Here is a 22,624-nt window from a genome sequence, read left to right as displayed (position 1 = left end):
TTTGATAGTGGCCGTTCTTACTGGGATGAAATGGCACCTCACTGTGGTTTTGACTTGCATTTCCCTGATGACTGCTGATGCTGAACATTTTAAAAGTATATCTGTTGCCTGTTTGTACAGAACTGTCTATTTAAATCTATGGCCTACTTCAAAAGTCAGATTATTTGATTTCTCACTGTTGAGATTTTGGAGTTCTTTTTGGAGTCTCATGAGGTGTGTAGTTTATGAATATGTTCTGTAGGAAATCTCTGCATTATGTCGATTATTTCTTTTGTTGTGCATACATTTTTTAGTTGATGTAATCCTATTTACATATCTATTTTTAATTTGCATGTCTAATTTTAATTTTTTCCTGTGTTTTTGATGTCATGTCAAAAAGTCCTTGCTTATTCCAATATTCTGAAGCATTTACCCTATTTTTGTAGTAGTTTCCTAGTTTCTTGTATTATATTTTTAACTTTTACTTCATTATAAAATAATTTTTATAATTGGTGAGGGTTAAGGGCCCAGTTTCATTCTTCTGCATGTGAACATCCAGTTTTCCCCTTTCCATTTATCTAAAAGACTATATCCTTTCTCCAGTATGTGTTCTTAACTCCTTTGTTGAAAATTTGTGAGCTGCAGATTTGTGGGTTTGCTTCTAGGTTCTGTATTCTATTCCATTGATCTGTGTGTCTGTATTTATGCCAGTACTATATAGTTTTGATTATGATAACTTTGTGGTATAGTTTGAAGTCAGGTGGTGAAGTGCCTCCTTGTTTGTTTAAGATATTTTTGACTATTTGCTGTTTTTAATGGTCTCATACAAATTTCATGATTGTTTCTGCTAGTTCTGTAACAAACAACAACAAAAAAATACCAGTCACTGGCATTTTGATAAAGACTACATCGAATCTGTAGATCATTTTGGGTAAGATGGACATTTTAACAATTAGATTCTTTCAACCCATGAAAATGAAGTGTGTTTCCATTAACTATCTATCTATCTACCTATCTTTATTATTTATTTATTGGTACTGTAAATGGAACACAAATATGCATTACCACCAAGCTACGTATTTTTATCTTGAGATAGGACCTTGCTAAGTTACTAAACTGTGCAGCCTGGGCTCAAACTTGCCATCCTCCAGGCTGAGCCTCCTGGGGTGCTGAGATTGCAAGTGTGTGCCCCTGCATCTGGCTGTCTTTCTACTTTTTGATGTCCTCTTCTATTTCTTTCATCAGTGTTTTGGAATTTCTATTATAGAGACCTTTCCCTTCATTGGTTACGTTTATTACTAGATATCTCATTTTTTGTACCTATTGTAATGAGGTTGCTTTTTCATTTTTACTGCCGTTGGCTTACAGCAGTGCTAACTTTTTATATGTTGATTTTGTCTCCCGAATCTTTGCTAAAATTGTTTTTTGTAATTCTTTGATGGAACCCTTTGGGTTTTCTCTGTGCAAGAACACGATCTCTGGACATGACACTGTGGTCTTCTGCTTTGCTGCATGAGTGCCCTTCCTTTGTCTTGCCTGGCTGCTCTGGCGAGGCCTCCCAGGACCGTGCGAGCACCCACTCTCTCACAGTTCCAGGGCTTAGAGAGAAAGACTTCAGTTTTTCCCCATTCAGGAGAATATTAGTGTTAGCTTATTATAAAGCCCTTATTACGTTGAGTCTATTCTTTCCTGATCTAATTTGTTCAATGTTTTTATCACAATGGGATGTTGAACACTATCAAATCCTTGTGTGTTCTGAAGTGATATATCACTTTTATTGACTCAAATACAGTATGTTGAACTGCCTTTGTATCCCTGGATGAATCTCACTTGATCTTGCTGAATATACTTCAGAAAACCCCAAAATAACAGCCTATTCAACTAAAATTTGTCTACCGCAAAATTTTTACAAATTGAATGCCCTTTAATGTCTATTAGATTCAGTTTCTTAGCATTTTATTGAGAACTTTTGCATTTATGTTCATTGAGGTTATTGACCTTTAGTTGTTTGTGTGTTTGTTTAATTTGGTTGTGTCAGTAGCTGGTTTCGGTACAAAAATAATGCTGACCTCATAGAATGTGTTTGGAAGAATATCTTTCTTTTCTGTTTTGTGCAGTAACTTAGTACAAATTGCTATTAGTTCTTATTTGAATGTTTGGCAGATGTCAGCAGTGAAGCCATGAAGCCACCTGATCCTGGACTCTTCAGGATTATTTTTTAATTACTAGAAGAACCTTGTTACTGTAGAGGTTTTTGATCTTCATCATACAATTTTGGTAAGGTGTATATACCCAGAATATTTCCATTCCTTCTGGATTATCAAATCTGATAGCACAGAATTGTTTATGATATCCTCTAATTATCTATTTTATTTTGTCATATGTGATGTCTCTTTTTTCATCTGTGCTTTTGAGGTTTTTTGCTCCCTCTTTTTCAATCATTCTAGCTAAGAGTTTATCTATTTTGTTTGTTGTGTTGTAAAATCAGGTTTTAAATATAGATCTTTTGTAATTTTTAAATCTCTCATTTATTTCTGCTCTGCTCTTTATTATTTCCTTTCTATTAATTTGGAGTTAGGCTTCTTCTTGTTTTTCTAGCTCCCTGCATGCAATAATAAGTTGTTTATTTGGGAACTCTCTTCTTTTTTCATGTGGCAAGAGCATGTTTATTTGGGATTTTGGCTTTCTGCTAATAGTTGACTTTTTAACTGAATAAATGAGATTTTTAAAATTCCTCTGAGCGTTTCATTGAAATTGCAAACCTCAGTAAGCTGACCCATTTTAAACTTTTGCAACTTATTTTAAATTAACTTGAGAAAAATCTTATAAAAAATATAGAATTGTGAATATAGAAATCAGGATCAAATGAAGTTATTCTAACATCACTTTTTAATGTGTCCTAAGAGCTATATGCATATGTAATTGCAACTGTTATGATTTAGTTACTTACACATAAAACTATGACAGGTCGTTACTGAGAAAAATGAAACTTTGAGCAACAAAGAGTATTAAAATATCTCTATTGATGTATTCATAAACTCAGTGAACATAATTTTTAGATCTGAGCTTTTATGTGTCATTAGGAAAATTTGTAATTTGCAAATTACAGTTGGAACTGACCTATAATTGAAGCTGATGCATTAGAAAAGATTTTAGTGGCTTTGTGGCTTACTATTTTAAAATAAATCAGTTCTGCTCAGGTGTTACTTGTAAGGGGGTGGCTCATTTGTAGATAACTCGACTACCAATGTGATTCGCTTTTGTGTATCTTCAGGCAACATCTCTTCCTAGTCATAGTTGAAAAGATTATTTATGGAGAAGTGACAACAAAAGACTTTTGCAAGAACGACTCAACATAATTAATAGAGAAAACTGAACAGTCATAATGATCATAAATATGTATATTAGTTGCCTTCAAGTGATAGGAACTTACAAATTATGATTCTTGTGATAATTTCTGACCTGTTGTCACATGAATGTTGATGAAACTCTTAGCCTGGGTTGACTAAAGGAACCATCTTATCTGTATTGCATCTAGAATTGTACACTGAGGGGCCCTTCAAAGTATTAAGTTATTATTTTCCATAGAAGTGAATATGAGAGAGGACCAAACAGGAAGAAGAATTTTTTGATAAATACAGTCCTCACAAGAGTGTCTTTTGGGAAGGATAAAATATACAAATGAATTGAATTTCCTCAATTCAGAGAATAATTCCCTTGTGCAAAATGGTGTTCTTATGCCCTCCCCTCCATCACCATAGTGCAAATCTTTTTTTTTAAACCGGGCTCTGAAACTTACTTATGCATTAACTGATTACATTTAAGACTTAGATTTATTTTTAATATTTACGATTGGACAAGTGTAAACCATTGTAATTTTTTTTGCATATTTGCATTTTTCTATCACTCATTTGTTATCTAATTTATTTGCAGAAAGGTTATGATTAGTCCATATTCATATGAAAATGATATTTCTTTATTCAGTTAAGGAATATTTATTCTTTTTTTAAAAAAGGAAAAAGAACAAAAATGATACAGAATTTCAAAACAACACAATAGATTAACAATGGTTACTATATTATGTATGATTATCTTCAAAGTAATAGCTCAGATAACAAGATACAGGCATGAAAAATTGATCAGTGAAACCACTAACCATTCTTTTCAATGAACTAATAAAGATTAGTAATATAGTTATCCATCTTGTGTGTGTGCATATATATATTCTTTTCCCTTCTCTCTTTTCTCCTTTCCCCATCCCAGTTGTTTTTTCCTTTTGAGTAATCTTACCCCCTTTTACTTTCACAGTAGGTATTGTACATTTTGGATCTTATTTACTCTTGCAGGTTTTTACCCTAGGGAGATGATACAGTGTTTACACATGCAAGTCTGGTTTATTAAGAAGCATTTATTCTGAAGAGCTTTTGATATGATTAGTGTGCTGGCATTTTAATTAGATGAGGATGCTTGCTGAAAGGTAAACATTCTCACTGAAAAGCTCTGGACTCTTCATACTTTTAAACTACCATTGGCTTTGGACTGAGAGGAAATTTTAAAGAATTTTGTATAGATATGCTATATTCTCAGTGTCTAAGTTATGTTTATTTGTGAATTGAACATTATTTGGAAAAGACCTAAGATCCTTAAGATCAAAAGGTTACCTTATAAATGTATCAAAACTGATTAATATATTTAAATGTACCCATTTTCTAATAAAAGGTAGATGTACCTCAATTTTGAAAACCTATGATTAAAAGTTCAAATATATAAAGCTCATAGGAGGAGATGACAAGAAATGCAGACTATTTGAATTATGGGAGAATATAACATTGTCCTTTAAAATACCTGTTGTCTTTACTGTAAATATCCTTATTATAGGTATTTACCTAGAGGCTACAAAATCTTCTGATAAAATTTAAAACTTAATATTGGGAGCAATCATCTTTGAAAATCAATCCAAAATGACATCAGAGCTTCTCTGGAGTTGAAATTTAGTGTAATGGAAAAACAGGATATAATTTAGATATGCTCAATTAGTTGACTCAGGTTTTAGAAAAAGTCAGTTATGTACAATGCTCCTAGAATTATTTATGCAGTAGAAAATAATAGCTTATGATCTGAACTCTAGCTCCAAATACTGAACACAGTAGAAGTACTTCTGTAGTATTAAAATGAAACCTCCTTATTTACTTGACAGAAAAAGCAAAATTAGATATTCTATAATTAAAAGTAACATTTGTTTAATTATAAATGAGAAAACAGTAATTGAGATTTGCTTTCCATTTGCACATATTGTGGTTATATGTGGTAATATAACCACATATTGTGGTTATATTAGTTTATTATACTAATAAATACGTAATAAATTCTTTATACGTTTATACATAATAAATTCTTCCTAAGTGCCACGGTCTGTCCATGCTGGAGACATAAATGACTAAGACCTGGCTTTTGAACCTAAGGTTCTTAGAGGGTTCAAAAAATAAAAAATAAAATACCAACTACACACAAAAGTGATACACTGATACAACTACATACAACACTGTATCACAACCATGACTTCACAGCTTACGGAGGGGACTCAGATTAACCTCTCAGGAGTCTTTAACTTGAGGATATTCTATTATCATTAAGCATCTACACCAAATTAAATGTATTATGCATGGTCTTTTCCATTTTGTCTAGGCAGAGGATTGTAGGTGAGGACAGTCTTTGAACTGGGTCTCAAGTATGCACTTGAGGTAGGACTCTTCCAGGTCTAAGGTCAGTACTGGTCTTGATCATTCGTGGGCAGAATGTATGCTAATTTTTTGTGGCATTTAACTATCTCCATAAAGTCTTATTAAAGCTAAAGCCAAATCAAGGAGTGAGTTCTGCACTGACTCTGCTCATGAGCCACTTAGTGGAAGCTGATCTTCCTCTTGCTGGACCGAGGCATTAGCTATTTCTTCCATTTAAACTTTCTTTTCCTGAGTTGAGTTTTCCAGGTCTGAAGTGTCTGTTTGTGGCCACAGTGGTGTTCTTGCTGTCATCTGCAGGTGAAAGGAGGCATTGATATAGTATGCTGGTTGTGCTCATACTTTGGCTTACAGGGAAATAAAACATTCAATGTCATATATGCTTAAGAAAAATTAACCAGTAACTTCTAAAGGAAATAAGTAGAAGGCAAAATATAGTCTTTTATGTTATGTTGTCTTGACCGGAAGAGTGCTTCCCAATAATTTTTCTAATATAGCCCTTTTTGGTACATACATTCTGTGAAACCTAAGAAGACATGTTCATCTTCATTGTTTTGGGTGTATGGTTGAGATAACCATGCTCCTGAGTCCTCACATCCTGTATCCCAAGCTCTGTAAGGTTGCTCTGGTTTTACTGTTTTGTTCCTCTCTATTCCCCAGTCAATCACCCCACCCTCCAGCCCCTGTAAACATTTACTCTAACATCCTGGGTGATTTCCTTGGAAATAAATACATCATTATAAAATAAAGTGCTGCTGAATATGTGGCTCAGAGGGAGAGCATTTGTCTAGCTTGCATAAGGCCTTGTGTTTCACCCCCAGAACTGCCAAAAGAAGCATTTTCTGTGTAAGTATGTTTTTCATATATATAAATAGTATTGCCTTACATAGTAAGTGAGCCACTAGTGAGTTTCTGAAGTGCAGTAAGATTTGAAATTGTTTACTGGGTTTAATGGCAAAGTAGACAAGAGCCAATGTATAGATGGCCGATATCATGCTAAAGAATTTGGATTTTATCCATTGACAATAGAGGGTTATTGAAAGATTTTATAAAAAGAATGACAAAGACAGCTCAGTCTGCTTTGATAGCAGTGTGGAAGGTGGCTTGGAGTCGTGTATGCATTAATGTTAACCTTTGCACATGGTACACAGGGACTCTGCAGCAGTGATAGCTAGTATCACTTGCTGGATAGCTAGTATCTTTTCTGTGCATTGGTAAACCATCTACTGAATACAGTGTAATTTTAAGATTAAGAATGTATTCTGACATATTCCTTAAAAGTGCAGTGAACTATAAAAAGTAGTTGGTCTTTTAGTATTAGTTCAACCATAATAAATGATTGCATATTTTTCTTTTCTAGCTTGTAAGACATACATTTTCATTCCTTTGAGAAGCTGTGTCTAGTTTTCTGTGATGGGGATGTGGCAAGTCCCCTTAGCTACATTTATCTGACAGCAGTACTGAGCATCTTTCTCACAGACCTGTGACAGCTCTCACACATACCTATTCTAGGGATGCCAATGTGAAGCAGTTGAATTTAAATAGTGGGATTTAGATGCAGAGGGAAAGAGATTAGAGAATCTGATGTCTTTAATCTTCTATAGTCAAAGCATGCCTGGGGGAATGTAAAAACACCCCAGTTCCCTTTCTTATAACCTCCTTCTGCCCACTTTTTATTGCAAAAAGGCACAGCAACAGTTTAGCTGGCATAAAATTATTATTATGTCCCCAGCAAAAGAAAAAATAACCCTAGTTCCTCTTCCTCAGATTCTCTAAAATCGGCTGATGGAGTGGGCTGCCTGCTGCCTTGTGGCAGTCACCTCCTGCATAGCTCTTTTTCGGGGGAAGACTTGCTGAGAGAGTGTGGGATTGGCAAACTTTACAGCTTTTCTTGGCCCTCCTGGCTTTCTGTTTGAAGAAAAATTGGTGTTTATATGGAAAGACACTAAATAGGTATCATGTCGATGGACCTCATATTTTCTAGAAAGAAAGAGTTCAAGAGAGGGTGCGAAGCCCATGTAATGGCTCAGGACCCTGTATCGTGGGCAGTCTGTGATCTCCCACAGGTGTGAGGGGGATACGGTGTCCAGGCTGCACAGAGCTGGCTCCTCGTGTAGCAGAGCTGGTGTTCAAAATAAAGTGGAAGAATTCTCTGCTTTTCTTGAGGAGTTTTTCAAAGCCCAACAATCATAAAAATTATAGAAAGCAGGTTTGTTTTCTTTTTTGGGTGTTATTCCCATAGAGAATTGATGTGGATAATTTGTCAGTCAGTCTTCTGTCTGTTGCAGTGAGATGTGACTGTGTCACTGCAATTTCGTAGGGTTTTTTTTGTTGTTGTTGTTTGCTTGTTTTAAGGTGTATTTATCTCCCAACTCTTTTAGTATACTGGGAAAACTAGATTAAAAGTTAGCAATTTTAAAGTCAAAGAACTAAATATGTCAAATGTTTTTCTGCCTTAGAAATACTAATATTTATATTTTCTTGGTGCTTTTTGAGACAAGGTCTCACTATGCAGTTCAGGCTGTCCTTGAGCTTTCTTTGTAGCCCAGCTAATCTCGAACTCACAGCAATCCTCCTGTCTCAGCCTCCTAAGTGCTAGGGTTATGGGCATGTGCTACCACACCGAGCTTTGTCTCTTTAAAGCCAACTGAATTTCTTGATTTTTCTAATTATGAGTTTACACACAGAGAGACAAAATTTTTTACAGGAATACCCCCATTTCAAGGTAATGCAGCCTGGTACATGACACAAGTGCTTCTCGTGCACCTGGACACGGAGATTCAAGGGGAGATGAAAGATCTTTCAGGAGATCTGGTCTGAGGGATCACAGATAAGCTAGTGGTTATAGCATGGCCTCTTACTCTGGAGAGAACAAGGTTCAGGTCACAAATATATGTCCATCAAACAATATTGAGCAAGTGAGTAACTTTTGTAGGCTTTGTTATTTTCACGAGCAGTTAAATATCTGGTTATAAAGTATTTCTAAGAAAGAAATGATGTAATGCATGTAAAACACAATGCCTGGTCTCCAGTAACTGCTCATTGAGGGCTAATTATTATTGTGTTCTTAATAGCCTGATCTCTTCATATTTTTCATATTTCCTGTAGCTCAGAATATCTGGAGGTTTCCTTGAATTCTTTTTTGCGAAAGGTTTTGGGGTTTCTAGAAACAAGTCTCTGGACTCAAATGGATGATGTTAGAGAAATATCAAAGACAAGGCAATGTGACCATGAAACATTATGACTAATGGATCAGATGTCATAGCTCCACATAACTGTTTCTGTTCCAGAAACTTTGTTTTATTGTTGGATTGGCTAGTGTCTTAGTTACTTTTCTCTTGTTGCTGAGACAAAATATTCAACCCTGAAAGTTAAAGGGGAAAAGGTTTATTTAGCTCACAGTTTGTAGATTTCAGTCCACAGTCGGCTAGTTCCAAGGCAGAGGGGCATGGTAGAGGGGCAACCGTTCACGGTGGCGGAAGACACCAAAAGCAACAAGAGAGAAGGGAGAAGCAAGCCTCTTTCCAGCCCTTATATTGCATATTCAGGCTACCTGCCCTAGAATGGGTGTAGTGCTCACACCCTTAATCCCAGCATTGGAGCATGAATCAGTCTCAAACTCTAGATTCAGCCCCTCTGAAAAGCCAGCCCCACCATGACCACATGAAGCTTCTGGGAGACATCCAGATACAAACAAAGCATAAGAGCTGGGGAATTCTTCTGTGCTTTAGTGAAATGTATATACATTTGGGTGAAGTTTCAGTTAGAGTTCTTCAAGAAGAAAAATGGTAATTGTTCTCAAAATTGTTAAACAAAAAATCATGTTTGCAGAGATAATTAGAAACTTTTGCTAGTGTTAACTTTTCAAATGATTAGGGGGAGAGTAGCAAGCTGGTGTAATTTCATGCTGTCTTTAGTTGTGCAGTTTAATGAGCATTGATTCATTCAGATTAATTCAAAACATTGACAACATAGGTGATGAACAGAACAGGGGTAAACTCCTTTATTAATGAGTCTTTGATTAGGCTAGCCTTCAACCTTCACTTAGAATTCTGAAATCAGTTAAAGGGAGGAAGAAAGAAGGAAATTAAAATCCATTCATCTCTGTTTATGTGCCTGGCAATGTGCTAGAGTCTTGCGTATAAACTAATTTAGTCTTCAGATCAGTTTAGTTGTTGGAAATTATGATCTGTATTTTTTTGTACATAAACTGTAACTTCACTCTTGTCTCTTTTCCTTGTAGATTCAAACTAATTCCTTTTTCTTTCTCTTCTTAAGGTATGTAGAAGGAGCTGAATAAATGTCAGTGTGGAAAAAAACTCATTTTCGGTTTGGTAATGTTTAGACAAATATTCCAATACTTTGCTGAAGAGGCTCAGAATTCCCTAATCTGCTTGCATCTTCTACTGGATCATTTGATCTCTCCCCAAGTGTTCTCAAAAGCCTGCAGTGCCAGACGCAGTATCCTTACTTTGTGTAAGTTACACGTGCCCCTGTCTTCTTCAGGAGGCAGGTCAGAAACTCAGGAATGAAATGAAAGAGGTCGACAAGACCTTTTGATGTCATTTTAACTCATTAGGCAGTAATTTGCTGCCATTTCTAATTAATGCAGGAGACAGAATATAACACTACATATCTATTCAAGATTACATTTTAGGACAACTCAAATCATTTCATGACTCCAAGCAAACATTAATGATAAAGAGGAAATTAACATTATCCTAAGGGATTTCCAATGACTTCTAAACACATTAAAGCCCTGGCTTGTGTTCTAATGCTCTAATCCTTTTTCCAAGCTTCCTTTGGCCAATGCCATTCCACAGGAAAAGCGCAGGGATGTCACCATTCCCCTAGGGAAGAAAAAGGATTACCTCATGTCCTTTTCTGCAGCCCGCTTTGGTTTCAGTTTGGGGTTCTGTGTGATTGCTACCAGGGAGTCCCAATCCTGACTTTTACTCAGGAGGCTCAAGCTGACCTTTGGAAACAAACTTTGAGTGTAACCTCTTTTTTGTTTGTTGATTTTTTAATTCTTTTTCTCTAAATGTTAGGGGACCTGAGGTGACATTTTCTTTTAATTCTGGGCTTCTGGTAGATGTTGACTGCTCTTCCTCCAGCTCTGAGGACAGACCCTTACGTAAAGTAATAGCATGAAGATTCACGGAGAAATCTCTGCAGTCACAGATGGGCCCGTGTTTGTGAGGACCTCATTATTTGTTTAAATTACTTCGTTTTTCCAAAGTTTTGCCATGTTAGGTTATGTTTATATTATCACAAGGGCAAAAACCTGGAAACTGTAGTGTCTCAGTGTTTACTTGGCATTGATAAATCACTGGGGAAAGAGAATCTATAATGTCAATTAATATTACATTTTCACGCATAAGAATAGTCATATTTCAATGTGTTCTGTAGCTCTTTAAATAGTCTCTAGAAAACTGAATGAGAACAGAATCTGAACCTAAATGAAGATACAGTATTTTGTTTTCATACTCAAAATGGAAAGTCATTTGTTTTTGTAATTAGATCCTATTTCTTTTATGGTACATACCCTGCTCAGAGACTATCAAGTTTATTTTTCTTTTTTGTTCACATTGTTTAAATAGCAAATATTAGTTTTACAGGTTAATGGGTTTCACTTTGGCAGATGTGGGCATGAGCATAGTATATTTTAAAAGCAAAAAAGGAATTCACTTTGAAATTTGTAGCTGAGTCAAGCTTCACTCCTTTTTGATTCAAAAGTCAAATGCAGAGAAACTGCTAAAGAGGTATTAAAACACAAAATGAAACAGAAACCTCCTTTTCCTTTCACAGGTTTAATAAATCCTGTCAAGAAGAGCTCCAAATTGAAGAGACCTTAAGATTTCTTTCCTCTTGAAAACAGTGATATCATGAGTTAAAATAAATCTGCCTATGCATTTGACTAGAAAAAAAGTACAAGGCAGATTTCTATCCAAGAGCTAAAAGGGGAAGCTTGTGAGTTGGGGTGGGCCTATCAAGGGACTAGATGAATCAAAAACTGAAATCAGCTTTCAGTTGTTTTACATACATTTAAGACATCATTGTTGTGCTTACGTAGTTCTATTTAGAGGATTCTTGTGTTGAGAAGTGTGCTATTGTCAAGTTCTCTAAGTACACAAATGGTACAAAGTCGTGATAAAGCCTATTACTATAAGAAAGATTTTGGATTTTCTTAGGGAAATAGCCAATGCTCATTCACTTTAATTTTTGTCCCAGGAAGTGTTTTATAACATCTTTTAAGTAAAGGCAGACCATGTGCATCAGCTATTAACTGTAATGCAAGTTTGTATTTATGAAGTGTTTTAGAGCCTACTTAGAGTTTTAATGTATTTTATGTGATTCTTCAAATGATTACATGAGGAGGAGGCCGTGTGATTAGATCACTTTTGCAGGTCAGTGATCTTATAGTCAAGGAGCCCAAATGATTTGCCTCTGACCAAGCTCCATGAGCACGAGACATGGCACAGTCCTGAGGGTTTCTGTGTACAGAGCGCTCTGCACTTGGGTCAGTACTTTATTATGGCCATATCAAAACTCTCAATAAACTGTGAACAAGGGGCCCTATGTTGTTTGAATGCAAGTTTTGTGTTTTCTTTTACAATAAATTCAGAATATTAAAACCCAATAAATTAATATGTTTTTTGAAAGTATAAAATGGATTAAGAATTGAGTATGCACAGACAGGTTCCTAAGAAAGAAGGACAGATTTGTTCCACTTGCAGAAGCCACCGAAGCACTTGATTACACAAGTTACTCAACCTCTTTATACCTTGAACTCTTATGTATGGCAAGAAGCTAACTGTAATATGTGATGGTTGGTTCATGTTAGTATATTGCTTAATCTGTAAATACACCAGGCAGAAGTATGCTTTTTCTTTGTGACACAAAATGGCTTACTAAGTAATAATCTAAAAAAGTGATTCAACTTACCATATTCAGATTTCAAGTTGGCAGCATGTATGGCTGGCTGCGTCACAATTCTTTATCATCCACGTGGCTGTGCAGTATCTCTCTGCCATCCTAGAAACTGTCAGATAATTAAATCTCAGATATGATTCTTATTTTCTGGAACGAGTGAAATGAGTTTCACAAAATACTTTTTATAGAGCATCAACTCTTTTAGAGACGACTGCTGCATATAACTATGCAGAACAGTTCCTAATTCCCAGATAAACTCCATTACCTAAGGAGACATCAGTTTGCTTTTGGGGGGGGGGGGTAAGCCAGAAATATCAATTTCCCCTATTAGTCCATGCAGGGCCTTTCCAACAGCACTGTCCAGAAAACAATGTTATTTCTAATTGTAAAGCCTGATTCTTAAATTGTGATAAAACATCATCAATAAAGACCAATCTTCTGTCTTTTATGAAACAAACAGCTGAATATATTACCAAAGGGGAGTTGGCTGGGACTGGGCACGAAAGTACATTTATGATGTAGTTAACATCTTAAATCCTAAAGAGCTTTGAAACATGATTTTGGCAGTTTTGTCATAATACATCCTGCTGATAAACTGGAAAACAGTAGGTATGGTGGAATTTCTGATACACTTTTTCCTTCTTTTGCAATGTATTCTCCCTCCTTTCCTGTCTTCTTCTATTTTCTTTGTTTCTTTTTTCATGTAGAATTGAAGTCATTGTTCTATTAAAATAAGTAAAGCGTAGTTGTTTATTTGATTCTTTCTAATTCTCCAGTAACACAAGCCTGCTATGTACTCCTTTTTCAGTTGTGCTGGGGATACATGTGCCCTCGATCAACTGTAATACAAAGCAGTTGGCAGCAGACCTTAACGGTGTGGATACCGAGGATTTAGTGATTAATGTACTAATTGAAAATTGTTGAGGCTTCATGACCTGTATGGATAGAAAGCCCCAGCCAACCGTGTGTCTCAGTGAGAAGTGCTGAGACATACAGCAGGGATTTAGTCTCAACTCCACTTCTTATCAGTTGTGTCTTTTTGAATGAGATGTTAATTTCTCAAACTTTAATTTACAGCTCAATGCTATAATGCCTTTCCCTTCGCCAGTCTGTTATAATTATCATATCAGATTGTTTAATTTAATTTTAAAAATATTTCTTGAACTTCAAATGTATATAGGCAGCATTGTGCTGAATCCTACTGACATAGGTCACTAGGATTGCTTCCTGAATTCCTGGAGTTCCTAATCTATAATGCAAATTACAAGTTCTGATGCCTGGAGGCCAGGCATGTATTATAAATGAATGAAAGGACATTAATTCTGTGACACATGTAAAAAGCATGTCCAGTGTTCATAGAGTGTTCATAAAGCAGCATCACAGCTTCTGGCAATTTTGTAGTTATCTAAGAAAGCCTTTCTTGCATTTCTCGGCATGATTTTTTAAATGTCCCTATTTTTAAAGCTGGCATTAAATTTTCTAAGCATTTTGTAGGCAAAATTTAACTATGAAAAGGGAAGTCAAATTATGAGATGGGTCTTTGTAAGCTCTGGCCCAGAAAATCCTGTGCCGTGGGATATTAATGAGAGATCACTATTGATCTCTTTAATCTCATTAATGAGATGATATTACGGATCAAGCTAGTTTCCAGTGAGTCTGGTACAGAATAGAAAGACTGATATTTATGCTGTGGGGAGAATGTTTCTTGCCAGGTTGTAATCGTGCTGAGTTAAAGAATAATGAAAAACTTGTTTATCAGAAAACTGGAGGAGGTGATTCAGAAGACAAGAGGCGTTAATGCCTGAGAAGAAAGGGAAAATCGGTGAATGGTCTTAGGTGGCATGTTAAGGAAATGATCCTTTTCATTGTCATAGGAATAGGCATATTGAACACAGAGGAGAGTCATGATCAGATTTCTTTTCTAGAAAGATCTTCCCAAGGCTAGAATGGAAGGGCACTTAAGGAGAGTAAGGTTAAAAGCCTGAAGCTATTGAGGTTACAAAGTAATAGAAATTATAGCTCTTGAAATTGAATTGTAACCTAAAAGGCATTAATGTGTGCTACTTCTATATGCAACATTATTGACTGTTATTAAAATTCACTGTCTGTCATATGTTAACGTCTCCACCATAATAATGCACCTGATAGTCCATGAACTATTAGTTTTTCTTATTTTAGTAGTCTTGGCATAATGACATTTCTTTGTATCAACAGAGTCTTTGACTTAGTGAAATGGAATAATAATCAGGGAACTCTAAACCACTAACCTAATTGTATTATAATGCAGAGATGTAGCATGAGTTCTGGAAATTGATAATCCCATCTATACCTCTGAGTTAGGCTCCCTGATTTGATTATTGGCCACTCACACTGGGTATCAATGGAATTAGGGAAAGCAAATGCATATGGCAGCAGGAGCTGAGAGGTGGTTAATGTATGGAGAGGAAGACTAGATCACAAGGACTAGAGAAGGAGATCGATAACCCCGAGTGCTGGCCACAAATAAAGAGTTAGTGTTTCTAGATTAAAGAGAGGCTGGAGTTGTGAAATTTTCATGAAGTGTTCCAAATTTTAAATTTTATCAAAAACTCTGATAGCTAAACAAAACTAATCTGCCAAATAAGCCAAGAGCCTCGTCTCTGCTAGGTCTTTTGTAGAAAGAGAGGTATCACTGACTTCTAACACTCAGAGTTCTTTATTAAGAGCTAGATGTTGCTGAATGTCAGTGACAAGCCTAAGTCACAGCTGGGAGAGTTGAAATCTTTTCCTTGTTTAGATCAGCCATCTGGTAGAGCTCTCAGCCATATGAATCCTTTAGAAGCAAGAGGGGGTTATCTGTGATCTAAAATGGGTTATTTGTACTAAAATATGTCTTCTTGATCATCTATTCACAGGAAACTTTGGGGGCACAATGTTTTGACATAATATAATTATATGTCATGCCTCAGAAATCTTTTTTCCTCTAAAAACAATAACAGATGCTGTTGATATTTAAAAAGCTTCCTGGAACACCACAATAATTTGCTAAATTATTCTCTTATAAATCCATCATTTGTTAATCTCTTTCAATCACAGGTTTTATAAGCATTCCAATTTACTCTTCAGAAATGCAATATTTTTCTCTTTTTAGCAACAGTGATATCTGATTCAAACTCAGTAAGTTGATGAAAACCAACAGTGTAAGGGAGTTTTGCTTCTAATAGTGATTTAGAAACAGGTATTACACTTGCTCTTTTTGCATAAGCAGCCTTGAAACACAAATTGTATTGTATACAAGATTGTAAACATTTAAAATGGATAGAAAAAGCTAGGATATTTTGATGATGTGCAATAATTTCTTAGAATACAAAGAGCAATCATAAGAGAAAAATATATAAACTAACCTTCAAAATTAAAAGCTGATCATCAAAAGAAAACTAGTAAAACAAATGATAAAACAAACTCTCGACTGGGAAGAATTTTACAATACATATATCTGATAAATAATCTTACATATGAAATATTTATGGAAGAAAATTAAGATTACAAATAAGTCAACAGAAATACGCTTAACATCATTTTTCATGGAAAGTTAATGCAATAAAACAACATGATACCATTTTATGATCATGAGAATAGCAAAAATTAAAATTATTGACATTCCCAAATATTGAGAGAAACTAGGATCCATACCTTGCTGGTGAGTACAAAAATTGTACAACCACATTGAAAAACTGCTTGACAATGGGTCCAAAAGCATGAATGTCCAGTGCTATTCCACCAGTCCACTCTCAGGCATTTAACTGAGAGAAATAACTGCTCTGCCCTTAAAAATGCTTTAGCATAAAGGTCTACAGCAGTCCTATCAGTAATTGCCCCAAACTGGGAACAACTGTATCTATTAGCATGAGGCTGGATAAAGACATGGTGATGTTTATATTTTATGTAATTTTCTTTCTTAAGATGTGTCAACTTGACTGACATGAGGGGCCCCAAATATTAGAATAAAATGATTTCCAAGTGTCTCTATGAGAATGTTTCTGCATGACGTTAACATAAGTAAATCAGAAAATTAATTTTTTTCTTTTTTTTTTTTATCAGTATTGGGGATCGAACTCAGGACCATGCGCTTGCAAGGCAGGGTCTTATGCTGCTGAGCTAAATCCCCAACCATCAGAAAATTAATTAAGATGGATTTCCCTCCCTAGTTTGAATGAGCTTCTTCTAGTCTACGGTAGGCCATTCAGAATAAAAGACTGACTAAGGGGAATTTTGTCTCTCCCTGTCTGTATTCTGAGGCATTGGTCTCCTCATGCTTTGGACTTGGACTTGGATTTACTCCATTACTTCTGCTTCATGGGTCTTTGGACTCAGGCTGGAATTTATTCCATAAATTCTTCTCAGTCTGGATCTCTCATCCACTTTCATCATATGATTAATAAATTAATAAATGTGTGTATGCGTGTATCTACACATTGCTGTTACATAGGTGCACTACTGAGCAATGAATGAGTGAACTCATTCATGATCCGTGAAACAAACAACACTGATGGATTTCAACATTATGTTGATCAAAGAAATCCTAACCAAAGAATATATAAGATTCAATTAATATAAATCTAAAAAAAAGTCTAAACTGATAAAATGAATACTCTCCTCCTAATGTACTTTTTACTTGGTGTTGCCAGAAACATTGTGTTTTGTAATTTTTTAAAAAATAAGTTTATTGGTAACATTTTAGATATATATAATGATCATATTCATCTTAGGGAATTTGTACCCGTACATGCTGTATTTTGATTCCTCTCCCCACCAATCTTCTCTCCTCCCTTCAGCACCTCTTCCCCTCCCCATTTACAAAAGTTTGTTTAGTTTATCTTTTTAAAATCATTTCCCTCCTTCCCTTAATTTTGTAGTTCTTTTGCTCAGCAGGTATCCATGACAGTGGTACCTTAGTCATCAAAGGGCCCTAAGGTCTAACTTTCCACAACTCAAACAGCACAGTTTAAAAAATAAATCTGCTCAGTGTTTGCAACTTTGCTCAGTAGCTGATAATCCAATCGAAAATATGATTTGAAAAAGCCTGTCTGTGCTGAGGGTGAGTCACCTGTCCCATTATGTGGCAGAAACAAAGGGACACCTCCTTCTAAGCCCACCTCTTGTCCCATCCAGCATAGAGCACTTGTGTTAGTGCATTAAAACATTAATCCCTCTGCTTTGTGTTTTCGTGCTTTATTTGCATAAAGTATCATAGCCATGGCTCCAGAAACAGTTAATAATACCCTCAGTAAAGCTAAGAAGGAACTCTGAGAAGGATAGAATTAAAGAAAAAAAAAAATCACGGAGAAATGTGTTAAAGTCCTGGAAAGAAGAATTGATCAGTGTAATTTTGGGGTGTCAGAGCCAGTTAGTTGTTTTTCCATTGTTTCTTATGGTAAAAACATGTTCTGTTCTCCAACTTTTTGGTGTTCAAACAGAAATCTGAAACAAATTGAGTTCAACAAACAAGGTATCACTGTATCTTCATAATTTCCCAAAGGGATAGTCACATTGCTTAGCCCATGTTTTATGTCAAAATAGTATTAATTGTAAATGAGATAGCACTATTCAAATTATTTTTTTCCATTTAAGAGGAAAATAGTTGCAAATATGTTGAAGATTATTAAATTTCAAATTACCACAAAATCAAAAACTAATGTGCTTCTACTCTTTGCGGTTCCATCCCCCATTCTGCATGCCAAGTATTTCGCCAAAGTACTTTCTTAATAACTCGTCTCTTTCCTGCTGAGAAGCCTTCGAATATCCTCTTCTATACAGAGATTAAAATTTTAATTTTCTGGCCTGATGTTCATAGTCCTTCAAGACTGCCTCTTCCAGCCAACATCCTACCACCTATTGTTCCACAATTCCCATACAAATAAATCCACAGAGGATAAAACACTCTGAATGCTCCTACTTTCTCCCCAAGTTCCAGATTAGATGCCCAGAAACCTGTAAGTCTATTGTTTTGCTAGTCTCTCTCCACTGTGAAGGCCAGTTTACATTTGGGTTTCTGCAAGGAGGCTCCCATCTTTCTCCTTCTTAGTCTCCAACAGTAGGGAGACTATAGGTCTTAGATTGCCAAAGCTAGTTCTGATGTGTGGGTGAGTTTCGTCATAATTCATTAATGGTCCATCACTGCACTCTTAAGTGGATAATAAATTATAAAGCAATGCTACCAAAGTTTGTACTTTTGATTTTTCTTAGAATGTGGCCTGCTTTGAAAAATTATATATATTTATATGCTCTTTTCTTGTTTTATATTGTATTTGTGATTCCAGTGAGACCAGAGCCATCCTCATAATCCCCAGCACTGGCTCAGTACAGTGCTTACTACACTTTTGTTGGATTAAATCAACTTCACTTTGAGAATGGGCAGTGATTTCAACTTCTCAACATGTGGCTTAATATTACTGATGCCTACAAAATTTAAATACCTTTTTTTCACAATCTGTAATATCCCCAACCATACAATGGTGTGAACTATGATGAAATTGCTTTCTTTTGTCCTTTGAAGTTAGTTATATTTTATTCTTGGTTTTATTTGGGCATATAACTCTGAAGTTATAGGGGTAACTTTCTAAGAGTAGTTTATACACTCTTTTTTGGACTGGCTTGGTGCAATTGGATGGTGTATTCAACATCTGGGATTATGACGTTGGTGTTTTTATCTTCCTAATCCCAAGATTTCTCTTGAACAGAAAGATAAGGCAGAGGCTTATTAGAATGTTAGAAATAAATTTTGCAAAAGCTGGTTCAAGACTATATTATTTTTTTGTTTGAAGTAGCTAAAACCCCACTTGGTTCTAGCAAAGTCATACTGAATAAATTAACTGGGGGACTTACTAAGATATATGCTAATAAACAGTAACAGATCTCTAAACATGATTTTTAGTGGGAAAATGCAAGTAAAGGACTGAAATATATATAACTAGCATCTCTGTAAACTATAAGCGATATACAAAACAGTATACAAAACAGTGCTTATTACCATTAATAAATTTAAGTGCATGCAATTGGGATTGGCTGGCTATACATTAAATATACCAACGGTTGTATCAAATATTAGGAAACAAACCTGAGAATGAAAGACAAAAAAGTAAGACTTATAGCTATTCTCTTAATACTACATTCAATGGTTGATCAAAAATTTAATCATGTGGGTGTGCTTCCTGTATATCCATACACCCACTTGCAGAAAAGAAAAATAAACTATGTGCAAGAATTTTGATTAATTAGAAATGATAGCTAACAATATGAGGCATTAAGTATTTTGAAGCAAATAAAGGGACTGATGAGACTATTAAATCTTTTTATTGCATAGTATTTTTTTTTACTGTTATAAGACCTTGGATTTGAAGATAAATACATAAACCAACTTCATAATGTAAGGTTGCTTTTGCATTATTTTATAATAACTAAAATTTAGCACCTGATTTCAAATCTTTTGAGCTTTTATTTTATCATAGGAAAAGGCTTTAATTTTTTTTTAAATAAGAGGAGTCATTTTTAAGTCACTCTTTGCAGAAATCAAAGAATTAGGACCAAAATCATAACAAGACATTGACAGCCAACAACTTAAGGAAATAAGCAGGCAGGCAAAGTTTTGAGAAACTGGAGCCATGTAAAAACAATGGTGCATAGTTTGGATGGATGACTTGAGTTAAAGAGTTTAACGGTTGCCAACCTAAGGTCTTCAAGAAAGGAGTGAGGGTCCAGAATTAAACCTAGAGGAGAGTGGGTGTGAAGAAAGCTGACATCAGTGAAATAACAAGGAGTCGATGGAGTAGATAGCCATGAGTCAAGGTGACATACAATGGAAGACAGTGACATGAAAGCAGACATCTACTCTTGTTCCCAGCAGTATGCAACAAGTGAATGGACCTTAGCATAGAGAGTGTGTTTGTGGATAGACTCTGACCCCACTCTTACTGAAACTTACTAAAACCTTGAACTCGAGCATTTCTTTTTTTGTCTTTTTTCGTTTTTATCGGTACCGGGGATCAAACTCATGACTGCCTTCCAAGGCAGGCGTTTATGCTGTTGAGCTAAACCTCCAGCCCCTGGTTTTCTTTTTTCTTTTCTTTTTTTTTTTTTTTTTTTTTTGTCTAACTCGAGCATTTCTTAAAGTTGGGTTCAACATCATCCCTTGACATGATATTTTTGAGATTTACTTTAGAACTATATTATTTAACTAACTTGGAAAGCTTCCAGTTCTAATGACAACTTCTAAATTTTAAAGGTTAGCCATTCTTCAAATCATATATTGAAAATGCCAAATCAGTAATTAAATCATTTGAGAAGTTCCTTCCTGTTCGTTGTTGATTAAGATTCAGATTTTTTAATATGGCCAAAGAACACCATAAAGCACACTAGTTTTAAAAAGCATTGAGGAATTGTAGAATGAAAAATGCATAAATGATGAAGACTATTGCCAGAAATGGACAAAGATTATACTAACATAAACACTGATAAATTTTGACTTTTCCCTCATCTGCTTTATTTCATGACTCTACTTTCATACTTAGGAAGTATCAGTTTTAAGATTATATTTTTTCATGTAATTTAAGAACCAATGAAAAGAATAGGCTTGTTAATAACAAGTCACTTGTATAGGAGAAACAGTTTTGCCTTTAGAATTTTCCAGAAAAGAGCAGCAAGATATTTCTTGCAAGTACATGGACATGATTTAAAACTTTTTAAAACCAGCTCCTAAAATGAACAAGACTAACTGCTTTGAAATGTTTAAAAAATATTATTACTTTTAGTAGTACCTTCGATACAAAGTCAACACTCAAAAATCAATAACATTCCTGTATACAAACAACAAATTCAAGAGTGAAAAATTAGGGAAACTATACTCTTCACAATATCATCCAAAAACTGAAACAGGAAGCAATGTAACAAGGGAGGTAAAAGATCTATTCATGGAAAATTATAGTACTTTGAAGGATAAATTTGAGACATTTATAGGTAAATGGGTACAGCTAGAGACCATACTCATAAGTAAAATATATCAAACTCGCATGTGTAAACATTGTATTGTCTCCCTGGTATAAGAAATTGAAAGAGTCAATAAGATCTAACATATACACTATATATTGTGAAATAGGAAGAAATTGTTAAAAAAGGAAAAAGGAGTTAGGATGGGGGAAAGGGGAAAAAAAGCAAGTTACACTATTGGTGTCTGTTCGTAGAAAGGGAAGGTTGGTACTAATATTGCTTGGAGAATTTTTTATGCCCATATTTTGTACTCTGAGTAATTGCTTTAAAGATCATAATATGCAATGTATTGGCTATTGTTATTCTCCTATCATCTTATGAAATTGTTTTACCTTTTTTACATAAAATAAAAAAGCATATGAGTTAAAACATTTAAAAACATTATATAACTTTGTCATTTAATACAAAGCTCGTAATTCTCCCCCAAATGTTACTATTTTGACATAACTATATTCCTTAATCGAAATTTTCAACATTAAAAAAAAAACAAGAATCTTTGGCTGCATTTTAAGACCCATCTCTTTAAAAACAAAGTGAAACTCTAGTAACTTATGAGAGGTCAACAAAGAGTTTTCACAGCTATGAAGAATATTGCTGTAGAGACACTACTGAAGCCTAAAAACAGAGGTTAATATGTTGTAGCAATTTCTCTGTGAGTTTTCTTGCCTTTCTAAAGACCAAGTTGTAAGTTGCGACAGAAGTCATGTTGTGCGCTCTGACCCAGATAATCAAAAATGCTCCACTAGATCCTCCCAGAGAAAATCAGTTTCTCATTTATAACTGCTCTTAATGGGGAAATGACCTTAGTACTCAGTGTCTTAACATCCTGCGAGCTCATTTTAATTCCCAAGAGCCTTGATGTGAATCCAGACTTCTGACTTTCTGATTTCATTTTGCATTGATACGCTCCCTGCTTGACACTTTGAATGAATTGGGGTGCCTAGGTCTCAGCT

The 22,624-nt window shown here is 35.1% G+C and overlaps 1 protein-coding gene and 1 long non-coding RNA gene across 3 annotated transcripts in view; one reads left to right on the top strand and one right to left on the bottom strand.

The window, feature by feature from the left end:
• Window positions 1-22,624, top strand: part of Camk4 (calcium/calmodulin dependent protein kinase IV) — a 218,428-nt gene that overhangs the window by 75,296 nt on the left and 120,508 nt on the right. The window lies entirely within an intron of this gene.
• The window catches only part of LOC134475300 (uncharacterized), a 29,129-nt gene continuing 11,765 nt past the window's right edge, over window positions 5,261-22,624 (bottom strand). Inside the window, exons 2-3 of the long non-coding RNA XR_010046444.1 lie at window positions 12,663-12,759; window positions 5,261-6,011 (exon numbers count right to left, since the gene is read on the bottom strand). This is a non-coding gene — a long non-coding RNA (uncharacterized LOC134475300). The remainder of the gene's footprint in view (window positions 6,012-12,662; window positions 12,760-22,624) is intronic.

The sequence above is a fragment of the Cavia porcellus genome, unplaced genomic scaffold (assembly GCF_034190915.1).
Source record: "Cavia porcellus strain 051 isolate PalLab524CR breed Dunkin Hartley unplaced genomic scaffold, mCavPor4.1 scaffold_2, whole genome shotgun sequence".
Taxonomy (NCBI): Eukaryota; Metazoa; Chordata; class Mammalia; order Rodentia; family Caviidae; genus Cavia; species Cavia porcellus.
Note: the sequence above shows the minus strand (reverse complement) of the source record. Positions and strands in the feature narration are given on the sequence as shown.